Genomic DNA, 26,771 nt, shown 5'->3' with positions numbered 1-26,771 from the left:
AAGCTTGGACTGAGTTTTTATTTGAACTGGCTGGTTAAAACGATTTTTAAATACGTTAAATAAAAGTATAAAAGCGGCGAAAGGCATACGGCATACGGCATAAGGCAAAAAGTTGTGGCAAAAGCAAAAAGTTGTTGACGAGGCCAACAACACGCGGTGTTCCCAAGCGGTCCCCCATCTAAGTACTAACCGCGCCCGACGCTGCTTAATTTCGGTGATCGGACGAGAACCGATGTGTTCAGCGTGGTATGGTCGTTGGCGAAAGTCACAGGGCTTAGCGTTGGCCTTATACTCTGATTTTCGGTCCTGCCCAGATGCAGATAAAGCCATTTGTTTCTATTCACACCTAGCACAAGCCTTAGGAAAATAATGGAAACGCTTTTATTAATAATAAAAACATTGGAAAGGTTTTGAACGTATCGCTGTGAAAAGCAGTGCAAGAAGTAATTTTGGAATAAGCGACAAAAGCTTGGACTGAGTTTTTATTTGAACTGGCTGGTTAAAACGATTTTTAAATACGTTAAATAAAAGTATAAAAGCGGCGAAAGGCATACGGCATACGGCATACGGCATACGGCATAAGGCAAAAAGTTGTGGCAAAAGCAAAAAGTTGTTGACGAGGCCAACAACACGCGGTGTTCCCAAGCGGTCCCCCATCTAAGTACTAACCGCGCCCGACGCTGCTTAATTTCGGTGATCGGACGAGAACCGATGTGTTCAGCGTGGTATGGTCGTTGGCGAAAGTCGCAGGGCTTAGCGTTGGCCTTATACTCTGATTTTCGGTCCTGCCCAGATGCAGATAAAGCCATTTGTTTCTATTCACACCTAGCACAAGCCTTAGGAAAATAATGGAAACGCTTTTATTAATAATAAAAACATTGGAAAGGTTTTGAACGTATCGCTGTGAAAAGCAGTGCAAGAAGTAATTTTGGAATAAGCGACAAAAGCTTGGACTGAGTTTTTATTTGAACTGGCTGGTTAAAACGATTTTTAAATACGTTAAATAAAAGTATAAAAGCGGCGAAAGGCATACGGCATACGGCATACGGCATAAGGCAAAAAGTTGTGGCAAAAGCAAAAAGTTGTTGACGAGGCCAACAACACGCGGTGTTCCCAAGCGGTCCCCCATCTAAGTACTAACCGCGCCCGACGCTGCTTAATTTCGGTGATCGGACGAGAACCGATGTGTTCAGCGTGGTATGGTCGTTGGCGAAAGTCGCAGGGCTTAGCGTTGGCCTTATACTCTGATTTTCGGTCCTGCCCAGATGCAGATACAGCCATTTGTTTCTATTCACACCTAGCACAAGCCTTGGGAAAATAATGGAAACGCTTTTATTAATAATAAAAACATTGGAAAGGTTTTGAACGTATCGCAGTGAAAAGCAGTGCAAGAAGTAATTTTGGAATAAGCGACAAAAGCTTGGACTGAGTTTTTATTTGAACTGGCTGGTTAAAACGACTTTTAAATACGTTAAATAAAAGTATAAAAGCGGCGAAAGGCATACGGCATACGGCATACGGCATACGGCATACGGCATACGGCATAAGGCAAAAAGTTGTGGCAAAAGCAAATAGTTGTTGACGAGGCCAACAACACGCGGTGTTCCCAAGCGGTCCCCCATCTAAGTACTAACCGCGCCCGACGCTGCTTAATTTCGGTGATCGGACGAGAACCGATGTGTTCAGCGTGGTATGGTCGTTGGCGAAAGTCGCAGGGCTTAGCGTTGGCCTTATACTCTGATTTTCGGTCCTGCCCAGATGCAGATACAGCCATTTGTTTCTATTCACACCTAGCACAAGCCTTAGGAAAATAATGGAAACGCTTTTATTAGTAATAAAAACATTGGAAAGGTTTTGAACGTATCGCTGTGAAAAGCAGTGCAAGAAGTAATTTTGGAATAAGCGACAAAAGCTTGGACTGAGTTTTTATTTGAACTGGCTGGTTAAAACGATTTTTAAATACGTTAAATAAAAGTATAAAAGCGGCGAAAGGCATACGGCATACGGCATAAGGCAAAAAGTTGTGGCAAAAGCAAAAAGTTGTTGACGAGGCCAACAACACGCGGTGTTCCCAAGCGGTCCCCCATCTAAGTACTAACCGCGCCCGACGCTGCTTAATTTCGGTGATCGGACGAGAACCGATGTGTTCAGCGTGGTATGGTCGTTGGCGAAAGTCGCAGAGCTTAGCGTTGGCCTTATACTCTGATTTTCGGTCCTGCCCAGATGCAGATACAGCCATTTGTTTCTATTCACACCTCGCACAAGCCTTAGGAAAATAATGGAAACGCTTTTATTAATAATAAAAACATTGGAAAGGTTTTGAACGTATCGCTGTGAAAAGCAGTGCAAGAAGTAATTTTGGAATAAGCGACAAAAGCTTGGACTGAGTTTTTATTTGAACTGGCTGGTTAAAACGATTTTTAAATACGTTAAATAAAAGTATAAAAGCGGCGAAAGGCATACGGCATACGGCATACGGCATACGGCATAAGGCAAAAAGTTGTGGCAAAAGCAAAAAGTTGTTGACGAGGCCAACAACACGCGGTGTTCCCAAGCGGTCCCCCATCTAAGTACTAACCGCGCCCGACGCTGCTTAATTTCGGTGATCGGACGAGAACCGATGTGTTCAGCGTGGTATGATCGTTGGCGAAAGTCGCAGGGCTTAGCGTTGGCCTTATACTCTGATTTTCGGTCCTGCCCAGATGCAGATAAAGCCATTTGTTTCTATTCACACCTAGCACAAGCCATAGGAAAATAATGGAAACGCTTTTATTAGTAATAAAAACATTGGAAAGGTTTTGAACGTATCGCTGTGAAAAGCAGTGCAAGAAGTAATTTTGGAATAAGCGACAAAAGCTTGGACTGAGTTTTTATTTGAACTGGCTGGTTAAAACGATTTTTAAATACGTTAAATAAAAGTATAAAAGCGGCGAAAGGCATACGGCATACGGCATACGGCATACGGCATACGGCATAAGGCAAAAAGTTGTGGCAAAAGCAAAAAGTTGTTGACGAGGCCAACAACACGCGGTGTTCCCAAGCGGTCCCCCATCTAAGTACTAACCGCGCCCGACGCTGCTTAATTTCGGTGATCGGACGAGAACCGATGTGTTCAGCGTGGTATGGTCGTTGGCGAAAGTCGCAGGGCTTAGCGTTGGCCTTATACTCTGATTTTCGGTCCTGCCCAGATGCAGATAAAGCCATTTGTTTCTATTCACACCTAGCACAAGCCTTGGGAAAATAATGGAAACGCTTTTATTAATAATAAAAACATTGGAAAGGTTTTGAACGTATCGCAGTGAAAAGCAGTGCAAGAAGTAATTTTGGAATAAGCGACAAAAGCTTGGACTGAGTTTTTATTTGAACTGGCTGGTTAAAACGACTTTTAAATACGTTAAATAAAAGTATAAAAGCGGCGAAAGGCATACGGCATACGGCATACGGCATACGGCATACGGCATACGGCATAAGGCAGAAAAGTTGTGGCAAAAGCAAATAGTTGTTGACGAGGCCAACAACACGCGGTGTTCCCAAGCGGTCCCCCATCTAAGTACTAACCGCGCCCGACGCTGCTTAATTTCGGTGATCGGACGAGAACCGATGTGTTCAGCGTGGTATGGTCGTTGGCGAAAGTCGCAGGGCTTAGCGTTGGCCTTATACTCTGATTTTCGGTCCTGCCCAGATGCAGATACAGCCATTTGTTTCTATTCACACCTAGCACAAGCCTTAGGAAAATAATGGAAACGCTTTTATTAGTAATAAAAACATTGGAAAGGTTTTGAACGTATCGCTGTGAAAAGCAGTGCAAGAAGTAATTTTGGAATAAGCGACAAAAGCTTGGACTGAGTTTTTATTTGAACTGGCTGGTTAAAACGATTTTTAAATACGTTAAATAAAAGTATAAAAGCGGCGAAAGGCATACGGCATACGGCATAAGGCAAAAAGTTGTGGCAAAAGCAAAAAGTTGTTGACGAGGCCAACAACACGCGGTGTTCCCAAGCGGTCCCCCATCTAAGTACTAACCGCGCCCGACGCTGCTTAATTTCGGTGATCGGACGAGAACCGATGTGTTCAGCGTGGTATGGTCGTTGGCGAAAGTCGCAGAGCTTAGCGTTGGCCTTATACTCTGATTTTCGGTCCTGCCCAGATGCAGATACAGCCATTTGTTTCTATTCACACCTAGCACAAGCCTTAGGAAAATAATGGAAACGCTTTTATTAATAATAAAAACATTGGAAAGGTTTTGAACGTATCGCTGTGAAAAGCAGTGCAAGAAGTAATTTTGGAATAAGCGACAAAAGCTTGGACTGAGTTTTTATTTGAACTGGCTGGTTAAAACGATTTTTAAATACGTTAAATAAAAGTATAAAAGCGGCGAAAGGCATACGGCATACGGCATACGGCATAAGGCAAAAAGTTGTGGCAAAAGCAAAAAGTTGTTGACGAGGCCAACAACACGCGGTGTTCCCAAGCGGTCCCCCATCTAAGTACTAACCGCGCCCGACGCTGCTTAATTTCGGTGATCGGACGAGAACCGATGTGTTCAGCGTGGTATGGTCGTTGGCGAAAGTCGCAGGGCTTAGCGTTGGCCTTATACTCTGATTTTCGGTCCTGCCCAGATGCAGATACAGCCATTTGTTTCTATTCACACCTAGCACAAGCCTTAGGAAAATAATGGAAACGCTTTTATTAGTAATAAAAACATTGGAAAGGTTTTGAACGTATCGCTGTGAAAAGCAGTGCAAGAAGTAATTTTGGAATAAGCGACAAAAGCTTGGACTGAGTTTTTATTTGAACTGGCTGGTTAAAACGACTTTTAAATACGTTAAATAAAAGTATAAAAGCGGCGAAAGGCATACGGCATACGGCATACGGCATACGGCATAAGGCAAAAAGTTGTGGCAAAAGCAAAAAGTTGTTGACGAGGCCAACAACACGCGGTGTTCCCAAGCGGTCCCCCATCTAAGTACTAACCGCGCCCGACGCTGCTTAATTTCGGTGATCGGACGAGAACCGATGTGTTCAGCGTGGTATGGTCGTTGGCGAAAGTCGCAGGGCTTAGCGTTGGCCTTATACTCTGATTTTCGGTCCTGCCCAGATGCAGATAAAGCCATTTGTTTCTATTCACACCTAGCACAAGCCTTAGGAAAATAATGGAAACGCTTTTATTAATAATAAAAACATTGGAAAGGTTTTGAACGTATCGCTGTGAAAAGCAGTGCAAGAAGTAATTTTGGAATAAGCGACAAAAGCTTGGACTGAGTTTTTATTTGAACTGGCTGGTTAAAACGATTTTTAAATACGTTAAATAAAAGTATAAAAGCGGCGAAAGGCATACGGCATACGGCATACGGCATACGGCATAAGGCAAAAAGTTGTGGCAAAAGCAAAAAGTTGTTGACGAGGCCAACAACACGCGGTGTTCCCAAGCGGTCCCCCATCTAAGTACTAACCGCGCCCGACGCTGCTTAATTTCGGTGATCGGACGAGAACCGATGTGTTCAGCGTGGTATGGTCGTTGGCGAAAGTCGCAGGGCTTAGCGTTGGCCTTATACTCTGATTTTCGGTCCTGCCCAGATGCAGATACAGCCATTTGTTTCTATTCACACCTAGCACAAGCCTTAGGAAAATAATGGAAACGCTTTTATTAGTAATAAAAACATTGGAAAGGTTTTGAACGTATCGCTGTGAAAAGCAGTGCAAGAAGTAATTTTGGAATAAGCGACAAAAGCTTGGACTGAGTTTTTATTTGAACTGGCTGGTTAAAACGACTTTTAAATACGTTAAATAAAAGTATAAAAGCGGCGAAAGGCATACGGCATACGGCATACGGCATACGGCATAAGGCAAAAAGTTGTGGCAAAAGCAAAAAGTTGTTGACGAGGCCAACAACACGCGGTGTTCCCAAGCGGTCCCCCATCTAAGTACTAACCGCGCCCGACGCTGCTTAATTTCGGTGATCGGACGAGAACCGATGTGTTCAGCGTGGTATGGTCGTTGGCGAAAGTCGCAGGGCTTAGCGTTGGCCTTATACTCTGATTTTCGGTCCTGCCCAGATGCAGATAAAGCCATTTGTTTCTATTCACACCTAGCACAAGCCTTAGGAAAATAATGGAAACGCTTTTATTAATAATAAAAACATTGGAAAGGTTTTGAACGTATCGCTGTGAAAAGCAGTGCAAGAAGTAATTTTGGAATAAGCGACAAAAGCTTGGACTGAGTTTTTATTTGAACTGGCTGGTTAAAACGATTTTTAAATACGTTAAATAAAAGTATAAAAGCGGCGAAAGGCATACGGCATACGGCATACGGCATACGGCATAAGGCAAAAAGTTGTGGCAAAAGCAAAAAGTTGTTGACGAGGCCAACAACACGCGGTGTTCCCAAGCGGTCCCCCATCTAAGTACTAACCGCGCCCGACGCTGCTTAATTTCGGTGATCGGACGAGAACCGATGTGTTCAGCGTGGTATGGTCGTTGGCGAAAGTCGCAGGGCTTAGCGTTGGCCTTATACTCTGATTTTCGGTCCTGCCCAGATGCAGATAAAGCCATTTGTTTCTATTCACACCTAGCACAAGCCATAGGAAAATAATGGAAACGCTTTTATTAGTAATAAAAACATTGGAAAGGTTTTGAACGTATCGCTGTGAAAAGCAGTGCAAGAAGTAATTTTGGAATAAGCGACAAAAGCTTGGACTGAGTTTTTATTTGAACTGGCTGGTTAAAACGATTTTTAAATACGTTAAATAAAAGTATAAAAGCGGCGAAAGGCATACGGCATACGGCATACGGCATACGGCATACGGCATAAGGCAAAAAGTTGTGGCAAAAGCAAAAAGTTGTTGACGAGGCCAACAACACGCGGTGTTCCCAAGCGGTCCCCCATCTAAGTACTAACCGCGCCCGACGCTGCTTAATTTCGGTGATCGGACGAGAACCGATGTGTTCAGCGTGGTATGGTCGTTGGCGAAAGTCGCAGGGCTTAGCGTTGGCCTTATACTCTGATTTTCGGTCCTGCCCAGATGCAGATAAAGCCATTTGTTTCTATTCACACCTAGCACAATCCTTAGGAAAATAATGGAAACGCTTTTATTAATAATAAAAACATTGGAAAGGTTTTGAACGTATCGCTGTGAAAAGCAGTGCAAGAAGTAATTTTGGAATAAGCGACAAAAGCTTGGACTGAGTTTTTATTTGAACTGGCTGGTTAAAACGATTTTTAAATACGTTAAATAAAAGTATAAAAGCGGCGAAAGGCATACGGCATACGGCATACGGCATACGGCATACGGCATACGGCATAAGGCAAAAAGTTGTGGCAAAAGCAAAAAGTTGTTGACGAGGCCAACAACACGCGGTGTTCCCAAGCGGTCCCCCATCTAAGTACTAACCGCGCCCGACGCTGCTTAATTTCGGTGATCGGACGAGAACCGATGTGTTCAGCGTGGTATGGTCGTTGGCGAAAGTCGCAGGGCTTAGCGTTGGCCTTATACTCTGATTTTCGGTCCTGCCCAGATGCAGATAAAGCCATTTGTTTCTATTCACACCTAGCACAAGCCTTAGGAAAATAATGGAAACGCTTTTATTAATAATAAAAACATTGGAAAGGTTTTGAACGTATCGCTGTGAAAAGCAGTGCAAGAAGTAATTTTGGAATAAGCGACAAAAGCTTGGACTGAGTTTTTATTTGAACTGGCTGGTTAAAACGATTTTTAAATACGTTAAATAAAAGTATAAAAGCGGCGAAAGGCATACGGCATACGGCATACGGCATACGGCATAAGGCAAAAAGTTGTGGCAAAAGCAAAAAGTTGTTGACGAGGCCAACAACACGCGGTGTTCCCAAGCGGTCCCCCATCTAAGTACTAACCGCGCCCGACGCTGCTTAATTTCGGTGATCGGACGAGAACCGATGTGTTCAGCGTGGTATGGTCGTTGGCGAAAGTCGCAGGGCTTAGCGTTGGCCTTATACTCTGATTTTCGGTCCTGCCCAGATGCAGATACAGCCATTTGTTTCTATTCACACCTAGCACAAGCCTTAGGAAAATAATGGAAACGCTTTTATTAGTAATAAAAACATTGGAAAGGTTTTGAACGTATCGCTGTGAAAAGCAGTGCAAGAAGTAATTTTGGAATAAGCGACAAAAGCTTGGACTGAGTTTTTATTTGAACTGGCTGGTTAAAACGATTTTTAAATACGTTAAATAAAAGTATAAAAGCGGCGAAAGGCATACGGCATACGGCATACGGCATAAGGCAAAAAGTTGTGGCAAAAGCAAAAAGTTGTTGACGAGGCCAACAACACGCGGTGTTCCCAAGCGGTCCCCCATCTAAGTACTAACCGCGCCCGACGCTGCTTAATTTCGGTGATCGGACGAGAACCGATGTGTTCAGCGTGGTATGGTCGTTGGCGAAAGTCGCAGGGCTTAGCGTTGGCCTTATACTCTGATTTTCGGTCCTGCCCAGATGCAGATAAAGCCATTTGTTTCTATTCATACCTAGCACAAGCCTTAGGAAAATAATGGAAACGCTTTTATTAATAATAAAAACATTGGAAAGGTTTTGAACGTATCGCTGTGAAAAGCAGTGCAAGAAGTAATTTTGGAATAAGCGACAAAAGCTTGGACTGAGTTTTTATTTGAACTGGCTGGTTAAAACGATTTTTAAATACGTTAAATAAAAGTATAAAAGCGGCGAAAGGCATACGGCATACGGCATACGGCATACGGCATACGGCATAAGGCAAAAAGTTGTGGCAAAAGCAAAAAGTTGTTGACGAGGCCAACAACACGCGGTGTTCCCAAGCGGTCCCCCATCTAAGTACTAACCGCGCCCGACGCTGCTTAATTTCGGTGATCGGACGAGAACCGATGTGTTCAGCGTGGTATGGTCGTTGGCGAAAGTCGCAGGGCTTAGCGTTGGCCTTATACTCTGATTTTCGGTCCTGCCCAGATGCAGATAAAGCCATTTGTTTCTATTCATACCTAGCACAAGCCTTAGGAAAATAATGGAAACGCTTTTATTAATAATAAAAACATTGGAAAGGTTTTGAACGTATCGCTGTGAAAAGCAGTGCAAGAAGTAATTTTGGAACAAGCGACAAAAGCTTGGACTGAGTTTTTATTTGAACTGGCTGGTTAAAACGATTTTTAAATACGTTAAATAAAAGTATAAAAGCGGCGAAAGGCATACGGCATACGGCATACGGCATACGGCATACGGCATAAGGCAAAAAGTTGTGGCAAAAGCAAAAAGTTGTTGACGAGGCCAACAACACGCGGTGTTCCCAAGCGGTCCCCCATCTAAGTACTAACCGCGCCCGACGCTGCTTAATTTCGGTGATCGGACGAGAACCGATGTGTTCAGCGTGGTATGGTCGTTGGCGAAAGTCGCAGGGCTTAGCGTTGGCCTTATACTCTGATTTTCGGTCCTGCCCAGATGCAGATACAGCCATTTGTTTCTATTCACACCTAGCACAAGCCTTAGGAAAATAATGGAAACGCTTTTATTAGTAATAAAAACATTGGAAAGGTTTTGAACGTATCGCTGTGAAAAGCAGTGCAAGAAGTAATTTTGGAATAAGCGACAAAAGCTTGGACTGAGTTTTTATTTGAACTGGCTGGTTAAAACGATTTTTAAATACGTTAAATAAAAGTATAAAAGCGGCGAAAGGCATACGGCATACGGCATAAGGCAAAAAGTTGTGGCAAAAGCAAAAAGTTGTTGACGAGGCCAACAACACGCGGTGTTCCCAAGCGGTCCCCCATCTAAGTACTAACCGCGCCCGACGCTGCTTAATTTCGGTGATCGGACGAGAACCGATGTGTTCAGCGTGGTATGGTCGTTGGCGAAAGTCACAGGGCTTAGCGTTGGCCTTATACTCTGATTTTCGGTCCTGCGCAGATGCAGATAAAGCCATTTGTTTCTATTCACACCTAGCACAAGCCTTAGGAAAATAATGGAAACGCTTTTATTAATAATAAAAACATTGGAAAGGTTTTGAACGTATCGCTGTGAAAAGCAGTGCAAGAAGTAATTTTGGAATAAGCGACAAAAGCTTGGACTGAGTTTTTATTTGAACTGGCTGGTTAAAACGATTTTTAAATACGTTAAATAAAAGTATAAAAGCGGCGAAAGGCATACGGCATACGGCATACGGCATAAGGCAAAAAGTTGTGGCAAAAGCAAAAAGTTGTTGACGAGGCCAACAACACGCGGTGTTCCCAAGCGGTCCCCCATCTAAGTACTAACCGCGCCCGACGCTGCTTAATTTCGGTGATCGGACGAGAACCGATGTGTTCAGCGTGGTATGGTCGTTGGCGAAAGTCGCAGGGCTTAGCGTTGGCCTTATACTCTGATTTTCGGTCCTGCCCAGATGCAGATAAAGCCATTTGTTTCTATTCACACCTAGCACAAGCCTTAGGAAAATAATGGAAACGCTTTTATTAGTAATAAAAACATTGGAAAGGTTTTGAACGTATCGCTGTGAAAAGCAGTGCAAGAAGTAATTTTGGAATAAGCGACAAAAGCTTGGACTGAGTTTTTATTTGAACTGGCTGGTTAAAACGATTTTTAAATACGTTAAATAAAAGTATAAAAGCGGCGAAAGGCATACGGCATACGGCATACGGCATAAGGCAAAAAGTTGTGGCAAAAGCAAAAAGTTGTTGACGAGGCCAACAACACGCGGTGTTCCCAAGCGGTCCCCCCATCTAAGTACTAACCGCGCCCGACGCTGCTTAATTTCGGTGATCGGACGAGAACCGATGTGTTCAGCGTGGTATGGTCGTTGGCGAAAGTCGCAGGGCTTAGCGTTGGCCTTATACTCTGATTTTCGGTCCTGCCCAGATGCAGATAAAGCCATTTGTTTCTATTCACACCTAGCACAAGCCTTAGGAAAATAATGGAAACGCTTTTATTAGTAATAAAAACATTGGAAAGGTTTTGAACGTATCGCTGTGAAAAGCAGTGCAAGAAGTAATTTTGGAATAAGCGACAAAAGCTTGGACTGAGTTTTTATTTGAACTGGCTGGTTAAAACGATTTTTAAATACGTTAAATAAAAGTATAAAAGCGGCGAAAGGCATACGGCATACGGCATACGGCATACGGCATAAGGCAAAAAGTTGTGGCAAAAGCAAAAAGTTGTTGACGAGGCCAACAACACGCGGTGTTCCCAAGCGGTCCCCCATCTAAGTACTAACCGCGCCCGACGCTGCTTAATTTCGGTGATCGGACGAGAACCGATGTGTTCAGCGTGGTATGGTCGTTGGCGAAAGTCGCAGGGCTTAGCGTTGGCCTTATACTCTGATTTTCGGTCCTGCCCAGATGCAGATACAGCCATTTGTTTCTATTCACACCTAGCACAAGCCTTAGGAAAATAATGGAAACGCTTTTATTAATAATAAAAACATTGGAAAGGTTTTGAACGTATCGCTGTGAAAAGCAGTGCAAGAAGTAATTTTGGAATAAGCGACAAAAGCTTGGACTGAGTTTTTATTTGAACTGGCTGGTTAAAACGATTTTTAAATACGTTAAATAAAAGTATAAAAGCGGCGAAAGGCATACGGCATACGGCATACGGCATAAGGCAAAAAGTTGTGGCAAAAGCAAAAAGTTGTTGACGAGGCCAACAACACGCGGTGTTCCCAAGCGGTCCCCCATCTAAGTACTAACCGCGCCCGACGCTGCTTAATTTCGGTGATCGGACGAGAACCGATGTGTTCAGCGTGGTATGGTCGTTGGCGAAAGTCGCAGGGCTTAGCGTTGGCCTTATACTTTGATTTTCGGTCCTGCCCAGATGCAGATACAGCCATTTGTTTCTATTCACACCTAGCACAAGCCTTAGGAAAATAATGGAAACGCTTTTATTAATAATAAAAACATTGGAAAGGTTTTGAACGTATCGCTGTGAAAAGCAGTGCAAGAAGTAATTTTGGAATAAGCGACAAAAGCTTGGACTGAGTTTTTATTTGAACTGGCTGGTTAAAACGATTTTTAAATACGTTAAATAAAAGTATAAAAGCGGCGAAAGGCATACGGCATACGGCATACGGCATAAGGCAAAAAGTTGTGGCAAAAGCAAAAAGTTGTTGACGAGGCCAACAACACGCGGTGTTCCCAAGCGGTCCCCCATCTAAGTACTAACCGCGCCCGACGCTGCTTAATTTCGGTGATCGGACGAGAACCGATGTGTTCAGCGTGGTATGGTCGTTGGCGAAAGTCGCAGGGCTTAGCGTTGGCCTTATACTCTGATTTTCGGTCCTGCCCAGATGCAGATACAGCCATTTGTTTCTATTCACACCTAGCACAAGCCTTAGGAAAATAATGGAAACGCTTTTATTAGTAATAAAAACATTGGAAAGGTTTTGAACGTATCGCTGTGAAAAGCAGTGCAAGAAGTAATTTTGGAATAAGCGAAAAAAGCTTGGACTGAGTTTTTATTTGAACTGGCTGGTTAAAACGACTTTTAAATACGTTAAATAAAAGTATAAAAGCGGCGAAAGGCATACGGCATACGGCATACGGCATAAGGCAAAAAGTTGTGGCAAAAGCAAAAAGTTGTTGACGAGGCCAACAACACGCGGTGTTCCCAAGCGGTCCCCCATCTAAGTACTAACCGCGCCCGACGCTGCTTAATTTCGGTGATCGGACGAGAACCGATGTGTTCAGCGTGGTATGGTCGTTGGCGAAAGTCGCAGGGCTTAGCGTTGGCCTTATACTCTGATTTTCGGTCCTGCCCAGATGCAGATACAGCCATTTGTTTCTATTCACACCTAGCACAAGCCTTAGGAAAATAATGGAAACGCTTTTATTAATAATAAAAACATTGGAAAGGTTTTGAACGTATCGCTGTGAAAAGCAGTGCAAGAAGTAATTTTGGAATAAGTGACAAAAGCTTGGACTGAGTTTTTATTTGAACTGGCTGGTTAAAACGATTTTTAAATACGTTAAATAAAAGTATAAAAGCGGCGAAAGGCATACGGCATACGGCATACGGCATAAGGCAAAAAGTTGTGGCAAAAGCAAAAAGTTGTTGACGAGGCCAACAACACGCGGTGTTCCCAAGCGGTCCCCCATCTAAGTACTAACCGCGCCCGACGCTGCTTAATTTCGGTGATCGGACGAGAACCGATGTGTTCAGCGTGGTATGGTCGTTGGCGAAAGTCGCAGGGCTTAGCGTTGGCCTTATACTCTGATTTTCGGTCCTGCCCAGATGCAGATACAGCCATTTGTTTCTATTCACACCTAGCACAAGCCTTAGGAAAATAATGGAAACGCTTTTATTAGTAATAAAAACATTGGAAAGGTTTTGAACGTATCGCTGTGAAAAGCAGTGCAAGAAGTAATTTTGGAATAAGCGAAAAAAGCTTGGACTGAGTTTTTATTTGAACTGGCTGGTTAAAACGACTTTTAAATACGTTAAATAAAAGTATAAAAGCGGCGAAAGGCATACGGCATACGGCATACGGCATACGGCATACGGCATACGGCATAAGGCAAAAAGTTGTGGCAAAAGCAAAAAGTTGTTGACGAGGCCAACAACACGCGGTGTTCCCAAGCGGTCCCCCATCTAAGTACTAACCGCGCCCGACGCTGCTTAATTTCGGTGATCGGACGAGAACCGATGTGTTCAGCGTGGTATGGTCGTTGGCGAAAGTCGCAGAGCTTAGCGTTGGCCTTATACTCTGATTTTCGGTCCTGCCCAGATGCAGATACAGCCATTTGTTTCTATTCACACCTAGCACAAGCCTTAGGAAAATAATGGAAACGCTTTTATTAGTAATAAAAAGATTGGAAAGGTTTTGAACGTATCGCAGTGAAAAGCAGTGCAAGAAGTAATTTTGGAATAAGCGACAAAAGCTTGGACTGAGTTTTTATTTGAACTGGCTGGTTAAAACGATTTTTAAATACGTTAAATAAAAGTATAAAAGCGGCGAAAGGCATACGGCATACGGCATACGGCATAAGGCAAAAAGTTGTGGCAAAAGCAAAAAGTTGTTGACGAGGCCAACAACACGCGGTGTTCCCAAGCGGTCCCCCATCTAAGTACTAACCGCGCCCGACGCTGCTTAATTTCGGTGATCGGACGAGAACCGATGTGTTCAGCGTGGTATGGTCGTTGGCGAAAGTCGCAGGGCTTAGCGTTGGCCTTATACTTTGATTTTCGGTCCTGCCCAGATGCAGATACAGCCATTTGTTTCTATTCACACCTAGCACAAGCCTTAGGAAAATAATGGAAACGCTTTTATTAATAATAAAAACATTGGAAAGGTTTTGAACGTATCGCTGTGAAAAGCAGTGCAAGAAGTAATTTTGGAATAAGCGACAAAAGCTTGGACTGAGTTTTTATTTGAACTGGCTGGTTAAAACGATTTTTAAATACGTTAAATAAAAGTATAAAAGCGGCGAAAGGCATACGGCATACGGCATACGGCATAAGGCAAAAAGTTGTGGCAAAAGCAAAAAGTTGTTGACGAGGCCAACAACACGCGGTGTTCCCAAGCGGTCCCCCATCTAAGTACTAACCGCGCCCGACGCTGCTTAATTTCGGTGATCGGACGAGAACCGATGTGTTCAGCGTGGTATGGTCGTTGGCGAAAGTCGCAGGGCTTAGCGTTGGCCTTATACTCTGATTTTCGGTCCTGCCCAGATGCAGATACAGCCATTTGTTTCTATTCACACCTAGCACAAGCCTTAGGAAAATAATGGAAACGCTTTTATTAGTAATAAAAACATTGGAAAGGTTTTGAACGTATCGCTGTGAAAAGCAGTGCAAGAAGTAATTTTGGAATAAGCGAAAAAAGCTTGGACTGAGTTTTTATTTGAACTGGCTGGTTAAAACGACTTTTAAATACGTTAAATAAAAGTATAAAAGCGGCGAAGGGCATACGGCATACGGCATACGGCATAAGGCAAAAAGTTGTGGCAAAAGCAAAAAGTTGTTGACGAGGCCAACAACACGCGGTGTTCCCAAGCGGTCCCCCATCTAAGTACTAACCGCGCCCGACGCTGCTTAATTTCGGTGATCGGACGAGAACCGATGTGTTCAGCGTGGTATGGTCGTTGGCGAAAGTCGCAGGGCTTAGCGTTGGCCTTATACTCTGATTTTCGGTCCTGCCCAGATGCAGATACAGCCATTTGTTTCTATTCACACCTAGCACAAGCCTTAGGAAAATAATGGAAACGCTTTTATTAATAATAAAAACATTGGAAAGGTTTTGAACGTATCGCTGTGAAAAGCAGTGCAAGAAGTAATTTTGGAATAAGTGACAAAAGCTTGGACTGAGTTTTTATTTGAACTGGCTGGTTAAAACGATTTTTAAATACGTTAAATAAAAGTATAAAAGCGGCGAAAGGCATACGGCATACGGCATACGGCATAAGGCAAAAAGTTGTGGCAAAAGCAAAAAGTTGTTGACGAGGCCAACAACACGCGGTGTTCCCAAGCGGTCCCCCATCTAAGTACTAACCGCGCCCGACGCTGCTTAATTTCGGTGATCGGACGAGAACCGATGTGTTCAGCGTGGTATGGTCGTTGGCGAAAGTCGCAGGGCTTAGCGTTGGCCTTATACTCTGATTTTCGGTCCTGCCCAGATGCAGATACAGCCATTTGTTTCTATTCACACCTAGCACAAGCCTTAGGAAAATAATGGAAACGCTTTTATTAGTAATAAAAACATTGGAAAGGTTTTGAACGTATCGCTGTGAAAAGCAGTGCAAGAAGTAATTTTGGAATAAGCGAAAAAAGCTTGGACTGAGTTTTTATTTGAACTGGCTGGTTAAAACGACTTTTAAATACGTTAAATAAAAGTATAAAAGCGGCGAAAGGCATACGGCATACGGCATACGGCATACGGCATAAGGCAAAAAGTTGTGGCAAAAGCAAAAAGTTGTTGACGAGGCCAACAACACACGGTGTTCCCAAGCGGTCCCCCATCTAAGTACTAACCGCGCCCGACGCTGCTTAATTTCGGTGATCGGACGAGAACCGATGTGTTCAGCGTGGTATGGTCGTTGGCGAAAGTCGCAGAGCTTAGCGTTGGCCTTATACTCTGATTTTCGGTCCTGCCCAGATGCAGATACAGCCATTTGTTTCTATTCACACCTAGCACAAGCCTTAGGAAAATAATGGAAACGCTTTTATTAGTAATAAAAAAGATTGGAAAGGTTTTGAACGTATCGCAGTGAAAAGCAGTGCAAGAAGTAATTTTGGAATAAGCGACAAAAGCTTGGACTGAGTTTTTATTTGAACTGGCTGGTTAAAACGATTTTTAAATACGTTAAATAAAAGTATAAAAGCGGCGAAAGGCATACGGCATACGGCATACGGCATAAGGCAAAAAGTTGTGGCAAAAGCAAAAAGTTGTTGACGAGGCCAACAACACGCGGTGTTCCCAAGCGGTCCCCCATCTAAGTACTAACCGCGCCCGACGCTGCTTAATTTCGGTGATCGGACGAGAACCGATGTGTTCAGCGTGGTATGGTCGTTGGCGAAAGTCGCAGGGCTTAGCGTTGGCCTTATACTCTGATTTTCGGTCCTGCCCAGATGCAGATACAGCCATTTGTTTCTATTCACACCTAGCACAAGCCTTAGGAAAATAATGGAAACGCTTTTATTAATAATAAAAACATTGGAAAGGTTTTGAACGTATCGCTGTGAAAAGCAGTGCAAGAAGTAATTTTGGAATAAGTGACAAAAGCTTGGACTGAGTTTTTATTTGAACTGGCTGGTTAAAACGATTTTTAAATACGTTAAATAAAAGTATAAAAGCGGCGAAAGGCATACGGCATACGGCATACGGCATAAGGCAAAAAGTTGTGGCAAAAGCAAAAAGTTGTTGACGAGGCCAACAACACGCGGTGTTCCCAAGCGGTCCCCCATCTAAGTACTAACCGCGCCCGACGCTGCTTAATTTCGGTGATCGGACGAGAACCGATGTGTTCAGCGTGGTATGGTCGTTGGCGAAAGTCGCAGGGCTTAGCGTTGGCCTTATACTCTGATTTTCGGTCCTGCCCAGATGCAGATACAGCCATTTGTTTCTATTCACACCTAGCACAAGCCTTAGGAAAATAATGGAAACGCTTTTATTAGTAATAAAAACATTGGAAAGGTTTTGAACGTATCGCTGTGAAAAGCAGTGCAAGAAGTAATTTTGGAATAAGCGAAAAAAGCTTGGACTGAGTTTTTATTTGAACTGGCTGGTTAAAACGACTTTTAAATACGTTAAATAAAAGTATAAAAGCGGCGAAAGGCATACGGCATACGGCATACGGCATAAGGCAAAAAGTTGTGGCAAAAGCAAAAAGTTGTTGACGAGGCCAACAACACGCGGTGTTCCCAAGCGGTCCCCCATCTAAGTACTAACCGCGCCCGACGCTGCTTAATTTCGGTGATCGGACGAGAACCGATGTGTTCAGCGTGGTATGGTCGTTGGCGAAAGTCGCAGGGCTTAGCGTTGGCCTTATACTCTGATTTTCGGTCCTGCCCAGATGCAGATACAGCCATTTGTTTCTATTCACACCTAGCACAAGCCTTAGGAAAATAATGGAAACGCTTTTATTAATAATAAAAACATTGGAAAGGTTTTGAACGTATCGCTGTGAAAAGCAGTGCAAGAAGTAATTTTGGAATAAGCGACAAAAGCTTGGACTGAGTTTTTATTTGAACTGGCTGGTTAAAACGATTTTTAAATACGTTAAATAAAAGTATAAAAGCGGCGAAAGGCATACGGCATACGGCATACGGCATACGGCATAAGGCAAAAAGTTGTGGCAAAAGCAAAAAGTTGTTGACGAGGCCAACAACACGCGGTGTTCCCAAGCGGTCCCCCATCTAAGTACTAACCGCGCCCGACGCTGCTTAATTTCGGTGATCGGACGAGAACCGATGTGTTCAGCGTGGTATGGTCGTTGGCGAAAGTCGCAGGGCTTAGCGTTGGCCTTATACTCTGATTTTCGGTCCTGCCCAGATGCAGATACAGCCATTTGTTTCTATTCACACCTAGCACAAGCCTTAGGAAAATAATGGAAACGCTTTTATTAGTAATAAAAACATTGGAAAGGTTTTGAACGTATCGCTGTGAAAAGCAGTGCAAGAAGTAATTTTGGAATAAGCGACAAAAGCTTGGACTGAGTTTTTATTTGAACTGGCTGGTTAAAACGATTTTTAAATACGTTAAATAAAAGTATAAAAGCGGCGAAAGGCATACGGCATACGGCATACGGCATACGGCATAAGGCAAAAAGTTGTGGCAAAAGCAAAAAGTTGTTGACGAGGCCAACAACACGCGGTGTTCCCAAGCGGTCCCCCATCTAAGTACTAACCGCGCCCGACGCTGCTTAATTTCGGTGATCGGACGAGAACCGATGTGTTCAGCGTGGTATGGTCGTTGGCGAAAGTCGCAGGGCTTAGCGTTGGCCTTATACTCTGATTTTCGGTCCTGCCCAGATGCAGATACAGCCATTTGTTTCTATTCACACCTAGCACAAGCCTTAGGAAAATAATGGAAACGCTTTTATTAGTAATAAAAACATTGGAAAGGTTTTGAACGTATCGCTGTGAAAAGCAGTGCAAGAAGTAATTTTGGAATAAGCGAAAAAAGCTTGGACTGAGTTTTTATTTGAACTGGCTGGTTAAAACGACTTTTAAATACGTTAAATAAAAGTATAAAAGCGGCGAAAGGCATACGGCATACGGCATACGGCATAAGGCAAAAAGTTGTGGCAAAAGCAAAAAGTTGTTGACGAGGCCAACAACACGCGGTGTTCCCAAGCGGTCCCCCATCTAAGTACTAACCGCGCCCGACGCTGCTTAATTTCGGTGATCGGACGAGAACCGATGTGTTCAGCGTGGTATGGTCGTTGGCGAAAGTCGCAGGGCTTAGCGTTGGCCTTATACTCTGATTTTCGGTCCTGCCCAGATGCAGATACAGCCATTTGTTTCTATTCACACCTAGCACAAGCCTTAGGAAAATAATGGAAACGCTTTTATTAATAATAAAAACATTGGAAAGGTTTTGAACGTATCGCTGTGAAAAGCAGTGCAAGAAGTAATTTTGGAATAAGCGACAAAAGCTTGGACTGAGTTTTTATTTGAACTGGCTGGTTAAAACGATTTTTAAATACGTTAAATAAAAGTATAAAAGCGGCGAAAGGCATACGGCATACGGCATACGGCATACGGCATAAGGCAAAAAGTTGTGGCAAAAGCAAAAAGTTGTTGACGAGGCCAACAACACGCGGTGTTCCCAAGCGGTCCCCCATCTAAGTACTAACCGCGCCCGACGCTGCTTAATTTCGGTGATCGGACGAGAACCGATGTGTTCAGCGTGGTATGGTCGTTGGCGAAAGTCGCAGGGCTTAGCGTTGGCCTTATACTCTGATTTTCGGTCCTGCCCAGATGCAGATACAGCCATTTGTTTCTATTCACACCTAGCACAAGCCTTAGGAAAATAATGGAAACGCTTTTATTAGTAATAAAAACATTGGAAAGGTTTTGAACGTATCGCTGTGAAAAGCAGTGCAAGAAGTAATTTTGGAATAAGCGACAAAAGCTTGGACTGAGTTTTTATTTGAACTGACTGGTTAAAACGATTTTTAAATACGTTAAATAAAAGTATAAAAGCGGCGAAAGGCATACGGCATACGGCATACGGCATACGGCATAAGGCAAAAAAAAGTTGTGGCAAAAGCAAAAAGTTGTTGACGAGGCCAACAACACGCGGTGTTCCCAAGCGGTCCCCCATCTAAGTACTAACCGCGCCCGACGCTGCTTAATTTCGGTGATCGGACGAGAACCGATGTGTTCAGCGTGGTATGGTCGTTGGCGAAAGTCGCAGGGCTTAGCGTTGGCCTTATACTCTGATTTTCGGTCCTGCCCAGATGCAGATACAGCCATTTGTTTCTATTCACACCTAGCACAAGCCTTAGGAAAATAATGGAAACGCTTTTATTAATAATAAAAACATTGGAAAGGTTTTGAACGTATCGCTGTGAAAAGCAGTGCAAGAAGTAATTTTGGAATAAGCGACAAAAGCTTGGACTGAGTTTTTATTTGAACTGGCTGGTTAAAACGATTTTTAAATACGTTAAATAAAAGTATAAAAGCGGCGAAAGGCATACGGCATACGGCATACGGCATACGGCATAAGGCAAAAAGTTGTGGCAAAAGCAAAAAGTTGTTGACGAGGCCAACAACACGCGGTGTTCCCAAGCGGTCCCCCATCTAAGTACTAACCGCGCCCGACGCTGCTTAATTTCGGTGATCGGACGAGAACCGATGTGTTCAGCGTGGTATGGTCGTTGGCGAAAGTCGCAGGGCTTAGCGTTGGCCTTATACTCTGATTTTCGGTCCTGCCCAGATGCAGATACAGCCATTTGTTTCTATTCACACCTAGCACAAGCCTTAGGAAAATAATGGAAACGCTTTTATTAGTAATAAAAACATTGGAAAGGTTTTGAACGTATCGCTGTGAAAAGCAGTGCAAGAAGTAATTTTGGAATAAGCGACAAAAGCTTGGACTGAGTTTTTATTTGAACTGGCTGGTTAAAACGATTTTTAAATACGTTAAATAAAAGTATAAAAGCGGCGAAAGGCATACGGCATACGGCATACGGCATACGGCATACGGCATAAGGCAAAAAGTTGTGGCAAAAGCAAAAAGTTGTTGACGAGGCCAACAACACGCGGTGTTCCCAAGCGGTCCCCCCATCTAAGTACTAACCGCGCCCGACGCTGCTTAATTTCGGTGATCGGACGAGAACCGATGTGTTCAGCGTGGTATGGTCGTTGGCGAAAGACGCAGGGCTTAGCGTTGGCCTTATACTCTGATTTTCGGTCCTGCCCAGATGCAGATACAGCCATTTGTTTCTATTCACACCTAGCACAAGCCTTAGGAAAATAATGGAAACGCTTTTATTAATAATAAAAACATTGGAAAGGTTTTGAACGTATCGCTGTGAAAAGCAGTGCAAGAAGTAATTTTGGAATAAGCGAAAAAAGCTTGGACTGAGTTTTTATTTGAACTGGCTGGTTAAAACGACTTTTAAATACGTTAAATAAAAGTATAAAAGCGGCGAAAGGCATACGGCATACGGCATACGGCATAAGGCAAAAAGTTGTGGCAAAAGCAAAAAGTTGTTGACGAGGCCAACAACACGCGGTGTTCCCAAGCGGTCCCCCATCTAAGTACTAACCGCGCCCGACGCTGCTTAATTTCGGTGATCGGACGAGAACCGATGTGTTCAGCGTGGTATGGTCGTTGGCGAAAGTCGCAGGGCTTAGCGTTGGCCTTATACTCTGATTTTCGGTCCTGCCCAGATGCAGATACAGCCATTTGTTTCTATTCACACCTAGCACAAGCCTTAGGAAAATAATGGAAACGCTTTTATTAATAATAAAAACATTGGAAAGGTTTTGAACGTATCGCTGTGAAAAGCAGTGCAAGAAGTAATTTTGGAATAAGCGACAAAAGCTTGGACTGAGTTTTTATTTGAACTGGCTGGTTAAAACGATTTTTAAATACGTTAAATAAAAGTATAAAAGCGGCGAAAGGCATACGGCATACGGCATACGGCATAAGGCAAAAAGTTGTGGCAAAAGCAAAAAGTTGTTGACGAGGCCAACAACACGCGGTGTTCCCAAGCGGTCCCCCATCTAAGTACTAACCGCGCCCGACGCTGCTTAATTTCGGTGATCGGACGAGAACCGATGTGTTCAGCGTGGTATGGTCGTTGGCGAAAGTCGCAGGGCTTAGCGTTGGCCTTATACTCTGATTTTCGGTCCTGCCCAGATGCAGATACAGCCATTTGTTTCTATTCACACCTAGCACAAGCCTTAGGAAAATAATGGAAACGCTTTTATTAATAATAAAAACATTGGAAAGGTTTTGAACGTATCGCTGTGAAAAGCAGTGCAAGAAGTAATTTTGGAATAAGCGACAAAAGCTTGGACTGAGTTTTTATTTGAACTGGCTGGTTAAAACGATTTTTAAATACGTTAAATAAAAGTATAAAAGCGGCGAAAGGCATACGGCATACGGCATAAGGCAAAAGAGTTGTGGCAAAAGCAAAAAGTTGTTGACGAGGCCAACAACACGCGGTGTTCCCAAGCGGTCCCCCATCTAAGTACTAACCGCGCCCGACGCTGCTTAATTTCGGTGATCGGACGAGAACCGATGTGTTCAGCGTGGTATGGTCGTTGGCGAAAGTCGCAGGGCTTAGCGTTGGCCTTATACTCTGAATTTCGGTCCTGCCCAGATGCAGATACAGCCATTTGTTTCTATTCACACCTAGCACAAGCCTTAGGAAAATAATGGAAACGCTTTTATTAGTAATAAAAACATTGGAAAGGTTTTGAACGTATCGCTGTGAAAAGCAGTGCAAGAAGTAATTTTGGAATAAGCGACAAAAGCTTGGACTGAGTTTTTATTTGAACTGGCTGGTTAAAACGATTTTTAAATACGTTAAATAAAAGTATAAAAGCGGCGAAAGGCATACGGCATACGGCATACGGCATAAGGCAAAAAGTTGTGGCAAAAGCAAAAAGTTGTTGACGAGGCCAACAACACGCGGTGTTCCCAAGCGGTCCCCCATCTAAGTACTAACCGCGCCCGACGCTGCTTAATTTCGGTGATCGGACGAGAACCGATGTGTTCAGCGTGGTATGGTCGTTGGCGAAAGTCGCAGGGCTTAGCGTTGGCCTTATACTCTGATTTTCGGTCCTGCCCAGATGCAGATACAGCCATTTGTTTCTATTCACACCTAGCACAAGCCTTAGGAAAATAATGGAAACGCTTTTATTAGTAATAAAAACATTGGAAAGGTTTTGAACGTATCGCTGTGAAAAGCAGTGCAAGAAGTAATTTTGGAATAAGCGACAAAAGCTTGGACTGAGTTTTTATTTGAACTGGCTGGTTAAAACGATTTTTAAATACGTTAAATAAAAGTATAAAAGCGGCGAAAGGCATACGGCATACGGCATACGGCATACGGCATACGGCATACGGCATACGGCATACGGCATAAGGCAAAAAGTTGTGGCAAAAGCAAAAAGTTGTTGACGAGGCCAACAACACGCGGTGTTCCCAAGCGGTCCCCCATCTAAGTACTAACCGCGCCCGACGCTGCTTAATTTCGGTGATCGGACGAGAACCGATGTGTTCAGCGTGGTATGGTCGTTGGCGAAAGTCGCAGGGCTTAGCGTTGGCCTTATACTCTGATTTTCGGTCCTGCCCAGATGCAGATACAGCCATTTGTTTCTATTCACACCTAGCACAAGCCTTAGGAAAATAATGGAAACGCTTTTATTAATAATAAAAACATTGGAAAGGTTTTGAACGTATCGCTGTGAAAAGCAGTGCAAGAAGTAATTTTGGAATAAGCGACAAAAGCTTGGACTGAGTTTTTATTTGAACTGGCTGGTTAAAACGATTTTTAAATACGTTAAATAAAAGTATAAAAGCGGCGAAAGGCATACGGCATACGGCATACGGCATACGGCATAAGGCAAAAAGTTGTGGCAAAAGCAAAAAGTTGTTGACGAGGCCCAACAACACGCGGTGTTCCCAAGCGGTCCCCCATCTAAGTACTAACCGCGCCCGACGCTGCTTAATTTCGGTGATCGGACGAGAACCGATGTGTTCAGCGTGGTATGGTCGTTGGCGAAAGTCGCAGGGCTTAGCGTTGGCCTTATACTCTGATTTTCGGTCCTGCCCAGATGCAGATACAGCCATTTGTTTCTATTCACACCTAGCACAAGCCTTAGGAAAATAATGGAAACGCTTTTATTAGTAATAAAAACATTGGAAAGGTTTTGAACGTATCGCTGTGAAAAGCAGTGCAAGAAGTAATTTTGGAATAAGCGACAAAAGCTTGGACTGAGTTTTTATTTGAACTGGCTGGTTAAAACGATTTTTAAATACGTTAAATAAAAGTATAAAAGCGGCGAAAGGCATACGGCATACGGCATACGGCATAAGGCAAAAAGTTGTGGCAAAAGCAAAAAGTTGTTGACGAGGCCAACAACACGCGGTGTTCCCAAGCGGTCCCCCATCTAAGTACTAACCGCGCCCGACGCTGCTTAATTTCGGTGATCGGACGAGAACCGATGTGTTCAGCGTGGTATGGTCGTTGGCGAAAGACGCAGGGCTTAGCGTTGGCCTTATACTCTGATTTTCGGTCCTGCCCAGATGCAGATACAGCCATTTGTTTCTATTCACACCTAGCACAAGCCTTAGGAAAATAATGGAAACGCTTTTATTAATAATAAAAACATTGGAAAGGTTTTGAACGTATCGCTGTGAAAAGCAGTGCAAGAAGTAATTTTGGAATAAGCGAAAAAAGCTTGGACTGAGTTTTTATTTGAACTGGCTGGTTAAAACGACTTTTAAATACGTTAAATAAAAGTATAAAAGCGGCGAAAGGCATACGGCATACGGCATACGGCATAAGGCAAAAAGTTGTGGCAAAAGCAAAAAGTTGTTGACGAGGCCAACAACACGCGGTGTTCCCAAGCGGTCCCCCATCTAAGTACTAACCGCGCCCGACGCTGCTTAATTTCGGTGATCGGACGAGAACCGATGTGTTCAGCGTGGTATGGTCGTTGGCGAAAGTCGCAGGGCTTAGCGTTGGCCTTATACTCTGATTTTCGGTCCTGCCCAGATGCAGATACAGCCATTTGTTTCTATTCACACCTAGCACAAGCCTTAGGAAAATAATGGAAACGCTTTTATTAGTAATAAAAACATTGGAAAGGTTTTGAACGTATCGCTGTGAAAAGCAGTGCAAGAAGTAATTTTGGAATAAGCGACAAAAGCTTGGACTGAGTTTTTATTTGAACTGGCTGGTTAAAACGATTTTTAAATACGTTAAATAAAAGTATAAAAGCGGCGAAAGGCATACGGCATACGGCATACGGCATAAGGCAAAAAGTTGTGGCAAAAGCAAAAAGTTGTTGACGAGGCCAACAACACGCGGTGTTCCCAAGCGGTCCCCCATCTAAGTACTAACCGCGCCCGACGCTGCTTAATTTCGGTGATCGGACGAGAACCGATGTGTTCAGCGTGGTATGGTCGTTGGCGAAAGTCGCAGAGCTTAGCGTTGGCCTTATACTCTGATTTTCGGTCCTGCCCAGATGCAGATACAGCCATTTGTTTCTATTCACACCTAGCACAAGCCTTAGGAAAATAATGGAAACGCTTTTATTAATAATAAAAACATTGGAAAGGTTTTGAACGTATCGCTGTGAAAAGCAGTGCAAGAAGTAATTTTGGAATAAGCGACAAAAGCTTGGACTGAGTTTTTATTTGAACTGGCTGGTTAAAACGATTTTTAAATACGTTAAATAAAAGTATAAAAGCGGCGAAAGGCATACGGCATACGGCATACGGCATACGGCATAAGGCAAAAAGTTGTGGCAAAAGCAAAAAGTTGTTGACGAGGCCAACAACACGCGGTGTTCCCAAGCGGTCCCCCATCTAAGTACTAACCGCGCCCGACGCTGCTTAATTTCGGTGATCGGACGAGAACCGATGTGTTCAGCGTGGTATGGTCGTTGGCGAAAGTCGCAGGGCTTAGCGTTGGCCTTATACTCTGATTTTCGGTCCTGCCCAGATGCAGATACAGCCATTTGTTTCTATTCACACCTAGCACAAGCCTTAGGAAAATAATGGAAACGCTTTTATTAGTAATAAAAACATTGGAAAGGTTTTGAACGTATCGCTGTGAAAAGCAGTGCAAGAAGTAATTTTGGAATAAGCGACAAAAGCTTGGACTGAGTTTTTATTTGAACTGGCTGGTTAAAACGATTTTTAAATACGTTAAATAAAAGTATAAAAGCGGCGAAAGGCATACGGCATACGGCATACGGCATAAGGCAAAAAGTTGTGGCAAAAGCAAAAAGTTGTTGACGAGGCCAACAACACGCGGTGTTCCCAAGCGGTCCCCCCATCTAAGTACTAACCGCGCCCGACGCTGCTTAATTTCGGTGATCGGACGAGAACCGATGTGTTCAGCGTGGTATGGTCGTTGGCGAAAGTCGCAGGGCTTAGCGTTGGCCTTATACTCTGATTTTCGGTCCTGCCCAGATGCAGATACAGCCATTTGTTTCTATTCACACCTAGCACAAGCCTTAGGAAAATAATGGAAACGCTTTTATTAGTAATAAAAACATTGGAAAGGTTTTGAACGTATCGCTGTGAAAAGCAGTGCAAGAAGTAATTTTGGAATAAGCGACAAAAGCTTGGACTGAGTTTTTATTTGAACTGGCTGGTTAAAACGATTTTTAAATACGTTAAATAAAAGTATAAAAGCGGCGAAAGGCATACGGCATACGGCATACGGCATACGGCATACGGCATACGGCATACGGCATACGGCATACGGCATAAGGCAAAAAGTTGTGGCAAAAGCAAAAAGTTGTTGACGAGGCCAACAACACGCGGTGTTCCCAAGCGGTCCCCCATCTAAGTACTAACCGCGCCCGACGCTGCTTAATTTCGGTGATCGGACGAGAACCGATGTGTTCAGCGTGGTATGGTCGTTGGCGAAAGTCGCAGGGCTTAGCGTTGGCCTTATACTCTGATTTTCGGTCCTGCCCAGATGCAGATACAGCCATTTGTTTCTATTCACACCTAGCACAAGCCTTAGGAAAATAATGGAAACGCTTTTATTAATAATAAAAACATTGGAAAGGTTTTGAACGTATCGCTGTGAAAAGCAGTGCAAGAAGTAATTTTGGAATAAGCGACAAAAGCTTGGACTGAGTTTTTAT

The 26,771-nt window shown here is 43.6% G+C and overlaps 56 non-coding genes across 56 annotated transcripts; all 56 read right to left on the bottom strand.

The window, feature by feature from the left end:
• Positions 1-141: 141 nt before the first annotated feature.
• Positions 142-260, bottom strand: LOC121466886. Its single transcript, XR_005977048.1, has one exon. It is a non-coding gene; the product is annotated as a 5S ribosomal RNA (ribosomal RNA).
• A 360-nt stretch (positions 261-620) lies between these two features.
• Positions 621-739, bottom strand: LOC121466885. The gene has a single exon (XR_005977047.1). It is a non-coding gene; the product is annotated as a 5S ribosomal RNA (ribosomal RNA).
• Positions 740-1,092: 353 nt separating this feature from the next.
• LOC121466884 lies at positions 1,093-1,211 on the bottom strand. Its single transcript, XR_005977046.1, has one exon. It is a non-coding gene; the product is annotated as a 5S ribosomal RNA (ribosomal RNA).
• A 374-nt stretch (positions 1,212-1,585) lies between these two features.
• On the bottom strand, positions 1,586-1,704 carry LOC121466883. The gene has a single exon (XR_005977045.1). It is a non-coding gene; the product is annotated as a 5S ribosomal RNA (ribosomal RNA).
• Positions 1,705-2,050: 346 nt separating this feature from the next.
• LOC121466882 lies at positions 2,051-2,169 on the bottom strand. Its single transcript, XR_005977044.1, has one exon. It is a non-coding gene; the product is annotated as a 5S ribosomal RNA (ribosomal RNA).
• A 360-nt stretch (positions 2,170-2,529) lies between these two features.
• Positions 2,530-2,648, bottom strand: LOC121466912. The gene has a single exon (XR_005977074.1). It is a non-coding gene; the product is annotated as a 5S ribosomal RNA (ribosomal RNA).
• A 367-nt stretch (positions 2,649-3,015) lies between these two features.
• Positions 3,016-3,134, bottom strand: LOC121467003. The gene has a single exon (XR_005977165.1). It is a non-coding gene; the product is annotated as a 5S ribosomal RNA (ribosomal RNA).
• Positions 3,135-3,509: 375 nt separating this feature from the next.
• LOC121467002 lies at positions 3,510-3,628 on the bottom strand. Its single transcript, XR_005977164.1, has one exon. It is a non-coding gene; the product is annotated as a 5S ribosomal RNA (ribosomal RNA).
• Positions 3,629-3,974: 346 nt separating this feature from the next.
• On the bottom strand, positions 3,975-4,093 carry LOC121467001. The gene has a single exon (XR_005977163.1). It is a non-coding gene; the product is annotated as a 5S ribosomal RNA (ribosomal RNA).
• A 353-nt stretch (positions 4,094-4,446) lies between these two features.
• Positions 4,447-4,565, bottom strand: LOC121467000. The gene has a single exon (XR_005977162.1). It is a non-coding gene; the product is annotated as a 5S ribosomal RNA (ribosomal RNA).
• A 360-nt stretch (positions 4,566-4,925) lies between these two features.
• LOC121466999 lies at positions 4,926-5,044 on the bottom strand. Its single transcript, XR_005977161.1, has one exon. It is a non-coding gene; the product is annotated as a 5S ribosomal RNA (ribosomal RNA).
• Positions 5,045-5,404: 360 nt separating this feature from the next.
• LOC121466997 lies at positions 5,405-5,523 on the bottom strand. Its single transcript, XR_005977159.1, has one exon. It is a non-coding gene; the product is annotated as a 5S ribosomal RNA (ribosomal RNA).
• Positions 5,524-5,883: 360 nt separating this feature from the next.
• Positions 5,884-6,002, bottom strand: LOC121466996. Its single transcript, XR_005977158.1, has one exon. It is a non-coding gene; the product is annotated as a 5S ribosomal RNA (ribosomal RNA).
• A 360-nt stretch (positions 6,003-6,362) lies between these two features.
• Positions 6,363-6,481, bottom strand: LOC121466995. Its single transcript, XR_005977157.1, has one exon. It is a non-coding gene; the product is annotated as a 5S ribosomal RNA (ribosomal RNA).
• Positions 6,482-6,848: 367 nt separating this feature from the next.
• LOC121466994 lies at positions 6,849-6,967 on the bottom strand. Its single transcript, XR_005977156.1, has one exon. It is a non-coding gene; the product is annotated as a 5S ribosomal RNA (ribosomal RNA).
• Positions 6,968-7,341: 374 nt separating this feature from the next.
• Positions 7,342-7,460, bottom strand: LOC121466993. The gene has a single exon (XR_005977155.1). It is a non-coding gene; the product is annotated as a 5S ribosomal RNA (ribosomal RNA).
• A 360-nt stretch (positions 7,461-7,820) lies between these two features.
• LOC121466992 lies at positions 7,821-7,939 on the bottom strand. The gene has a single exon (XR_005977154.1). It is a non-coding gene; the product is annotated as a 5S ribosomal RNA (ribosomal RNA).
• Positions 7,940-8,292: 353 nt separating this feature from the next.
• On the bottom strand, positions 8,293-8,411 carry LOC121466991. Its single transcript, XR_005977153.1, has one exon. It is a non-coding gene; the product is annotated as a 5S ribosomal RNA (ribosomal RNA).
• Positions 8,412-8,778: 367 nt separating this feature from the next.
• On the bottom strand, positions 8,779-8,897 carry LOC121466990. The gene has a single exon (XR_005977152.1). It is a non-coding gene; the product is annotated as a 5S ribosomal RNA (ribosomal RNA).
• Positions 8,898-9,264: 367 nt separating this feature from the next.
• Positions 9,265-9,383, bottom strand: LOC121466989. Its single transcript, XR_005977151.1, has one exon. It is a non-coding gene; the product is annotated as a 5S ribosomal RNA (ribosomal RNA).
• Positions 9,384-9,729: 346 nt separating this feature from the next.
• Positions 9,730-9,848, bottom strand: LOC121466988. The gene has a single exon (XR_005977150.1). It is a non-coding gene; the product is annotated as a 5S ribosomal RNA (ribosomal RNA).
• A 353-nt stretch (positions 9,849-10,201) lies between these two features.
• Positions 10,202-10,320, bottom strand: LOC121466986. Its single transcript, XR_005977148.1, has one exon. It is a non-coding gene; the product is annotated as a 5S ribosomal RNA (ribosomal RNA).
• A 353-nt stretch (positions 10,321-10,673) lies between these two features.
• LOC121466928 lies at positions 10,674-10,793 on the bottom strand. The gene has a single exon (XR_005977090.1). It is a non-coding gene; the product is annotated as a 5S ribosomal RNA (ribosomal RNA).
• A 360-nt stretch (positions 10,794-11,153) lies between these two features.
• LOC121466985 lies at positions 11,154-11,272 on the bottom strand. Its single transcript, XR_005977147.1, has one exon. It is a non-coding gene; the product is annotated as a 5S ribosomal RNA (ribosomal RNA).
• Positions 11,273-11,625: 353 nt separating this feature from the next.
• LOC121466984 lies at positions 11,626-11,744 on the bottom strand. Its single transcript, XR_005977146.1, has one exon. It is a non-coding gene; the product is annotated as a 5S ribosomal RNA (ribosomal RNA).
• A 353-nt stretch (positions 11,745-12,097) lies between these two features.
• Positions 12,098-12,216, bottom strand: LOC121466983. The gene has a single exon (XR_005977145.1). It is a non-coding gene; the product is annotated as a 5S ribosomal RNA (ribosomal RNA).
• A 353-nt stretch (positions 12,217-12,569) lies between these two features.
• LOC121466982 lies at positions 12,570-12,688 on the bottom strand. Its single transcript, XR_005977144.1, has one exon. It is a non-coding gene; the product is annotated as a 5S ribosomal RNA (ribosomal RNA).
• A 353-nt stretch (positions 12,689-13,041) lies between these two features.
• On the bottom strand, positions 13,042-13,160 carry LOC121466981. The gene has a single exon (XR_005977143.1). It is a non-coding gene; the product is annotated as a 5S ribosomal RNA (ribosomal RNA).
• A 374-nt stretch (positions 13,161-13,534) lies between these two features.
• On the bottom strand, positions 13,535-13,653 carry LOC121466980. Its single transcript, XR_005977142.1, has one exon. It is a non-coding gene; the product is annotated as a 5S ribosomal RNA (ribosomal RNA).
• Positions 13,654-14,006: 353 nt separating this feature from the next.
• On the bottom strand, positions 14,007-14,125 carry LOC121466979. Its single transcript, XR_005977141.1, has one exon. It is a non-coding gene; the product is annotated as a 5S ribosomal RNA (ribosomal RNA).
• Positions 14,126-14,478: 353 nt separating this feature from the next.
• Positions 14,479-14,597, bottom strand: LOC121466978. Its single transcript, XR_005977140.1, has one exon. It is a non-coding gene; the product is annotated as a 5S ribosomal RNA (ribosomal RNA).
• A 353-nt stretch (positions 14,598-14,950) lies between these two features.
• Positions 14,951-15,069, bottom strand: LOC121466977. The gene has a single exon (XR_005977139.1). It is a non-coding gene; the product is annotated as a 5S ribosomal RNA (ribosomal RNA).
• A 353-nt stretch (positions 15,070-15,422) lies between these two features.
• Positions 15,423-15,541, bottom strand: LOC121466975. The gene has a single exon (XR_005977137.1). It is a non-coding gene; the product is annotated as a 5S ribosomal RNA (ribosomal RNA).
• Positions 15,542-15,901: 360 nt separating this feature from the next.
• On the bottom strand, positions 15,902-16,020 carry LOC121466913. The gene has a single exon (XR_005977075.1). It is a non-coding gene; the product is annotated as a 5S ribosomal RNA (ribosomal RNA).
• Positions 16,021-16,374: 354 nt separating this feature from the next.
• On the bottom strand, positions 16,375-16,493 carry LOC121466974. Its single transcript, XR_005977136.1, has one exon. It is a non-coding gene; the product is annotated as a 5S ribosomal RNA (ribosomal RNA).
• Positions 16,494-16,846: 353 nt separating this feature from the next.
• LOC121466973 lies at positions 16,847-16,965 on the bottom strand. Its single transcript, XR_005977135.1, has one exon. It is a non-coding gene; the product is annotated as a 5S ribosomal RNA (ribosomal RNA).
• A 353-nt stretch (positions 16,966-17,318) lies between these two features.
• On the bottom strand, positions 17,319-17,437 carry LOC121466972. Its single transcript, XR_005977134.1, has one exon. It is a non-coding gene; the product is annotated as a 5S ribosomal RNA (ribosomal RNA).
• A 360-nt stretch (positions 17,438-17,797) lies between these two features.
• LOC121466971 lies at positions 17,798-17,916 on the bottom strand. The gene has a single exon (XR_005977133.1). It is a non-coding gene; the product is annotated as a 5S ribosomal RNA (ribosomal RNA).
• A 360-nt stretch (positions 17,917-18,276) lies between these two features.
• On the bottom strand, positions 18,277-18,395 carry LOC121466970. The gene has a single exon (XR_005977132.1). It is a non-coding gene; the product is annotated as a 5S ribosomal RNA (ribosomal RNA).
• A 353-nt stretch (positions 18,396-18,748) lies between these two features.
• On the bottom strand, positions 18,749-18,867 carry LOC121466969. The gene has a single exon (XR_005977131.1). It is a non-coding gene; the product is annotated as a 5S ribosomal RNA (ribosomal RNA).
• Positions 18,868-19,227: 360 nt separating this feature from the next.
• LOC121466968 lies at positions 19,228-19,346 on the bottom strand. Its single transcript, XR_005977130.1, has one exon. It is a non-coding gene; the product is annotated as a 5S ribosomal RNA (ribosomal RNA).
• Positions 19,347-19,709: 363 nt separating this feature from the next.
• On the bottom strand, positions 19,710-19,828 carry LOC121466967. Its single transcript, XR_005977129.1, has one exon. It is a non-coding gene; the product is annotated as a 5S ribosomal RNA (ribosomal RNA).
• Positions 19,829-20,188: 360 nt separating this feature from the next.
• On the bottom strand, positions 20,189-20,307 carry LOC121466966. Its single transcript, XR_005977128.1, has one exon. It is a non-coding gene; the product is annotated as a 5S ribosomal RNA (ribosomal RNA).
• A 367-nt stretch (positions 20,308-20,674) lies between these two features.
• Positions 20,675-20,794, bottom strand: LOC121466927. Its single transcript, XR_005977089.1, has one exon. It is a non-coding gene; the product is annotated as a 5S ribosomal RNA (ribosomal RNA).
• Positions 20,795-21,147: 353 nt separating this feature from the next.
• On the bottom strand, positions 21,148-21,266 carry LOC121466964. Its single transcript, XR_005977126.1, has one exon. It is a non-coding gene; the product is annotated as a 5S ribosomal RNA (ribosomal RNA).
• Positions 21,267-21,619: 353 nt separating this feature from the next.
• On the bottom strand, positions 21,620-21,738 carry LOC121466963. The gene has a single exon (XR_005977125.1). It is a non-coding gene; the product is annotated as a 5S ribosomal RNA (ribosomal RNA).
• Positions 21,739-22,085: 347 nt separating this feature from the next.
• Positions 22,086-22,204, bottom strand: LOC121466962. Its single transcript, XR_005977124.1, has one exon. It is a non-coding gene; the product is annotated as a 5S ribosomal RNA (ribosomal RNA).
• Positions 22,205-22,557: 353 nt separating this feature from the next.
• Positions 22,558-22,676, bottom strand: LOC121466953. Its single transcript, XR_005977115.1, has one exon. It is a non-coding gene; the product is annotated as a 5S ribosomal RNA (ribosomal RNA).
• Positions 22,677-23,064: 388 nt separating this feature from the next.
• On the bottom strand, positions 23,065-23,183 carry LOC121466942. The gene has a single exon (XR_005977104.1). It is a non-coding gene; the product is annotated as a 5S ribosomal RNA (ribosomal RNA).
• Positions 23,184-23,544: 361 nt separating this feature from the next.
• On the bottom strand, positions 23,545-23,663 carry LOC121466918. Its single transcript, XR_005977080.1, has one exon. It is a non-coding gene; the product is annotated as a 5S ribosomal RNA (ribosomal RNA).
• Positions 23,664-24,016: 353 nt separating this feature from the next.
• Positions 24,017-24,135, bottom strand: LOC121466931. Its single transcript, XR_005977093.1, has one exon. It is a non-coding gene; the product is annotated as a 5S ribosomal RNA (ribosomal RNA).
• A 353-nt stretch (positions 24,136-24,488) lies between these two features.
• LOC121466920 lies at positions 24,489-24,607 on the bottom strand. The gene has a single exon (XR_005977082.1). It is a non-coding gene; the product is annotated as a 5S ribosomal RNA (ribosomal RNA).
• A 353-nt stretch (positions 24,608-24,960) lies between these two features.
• On the bottom strand, positions 24,961-25,079 carry LOC121466909. The gene has a single exon (XR_005977071.1). It is a non-coding gene; the product is annotated as a 5S ribosomal RNA (ribosomal RNA).
• A 360-nt stretch (positions 25,080-25,439) lies between these two features.
• On the bottom strand, positions 25,440-25,558 carry LOC121466898. The gene has a single exon (XR_005977060.1). It is a non-coding gene; the product is annotated as a 5S ribosomal RNA (ribosomal RNA).
• A 353-nt stretch (positions 25,559-25,911) lies between these two features.
• On the bottom strand, positions 25,912-26,031 carry LOC121466926. The gene has a single exon (XR_005977088.1). It is a non-coding gene; the product is annotated as a 5S ribosomal RNA (ribosomal RNA).
• A 395-nt stretch (positions 26,032-26,426) lies between these two features.
• LOC121466887 lies at positions 26,427-26,545 on the bottom strand. Its single transcript, XR_005977049.1, has one exon. It is a non-coding gene; the product is annotated as a 5S ribosomal RNA (ribosomal RNA).
• Between the last annotated feature and the right edge of the window lie 226 nt (positions 26,546-26,771).

The sequence above is a fragment of the Drosophila elegans genome, unplaced genomic scaffold, assembly GCF_018152505.1.
Source record: "Drosophila elegans isolate 14027-0461.03 unplaced genomic scaffold, ASM1815250v1 contig_183, whole genome shotgun sequence".
Lineage (NCBI taxonomy): Eukaryota > Metazoa > Arthropoda > Insecta > Diptera > Drosophilidae > Drosophila > Drosophila elegans.
This window is presented reverse-complemented; position numbering and strand designations above follow the sequence as displayed.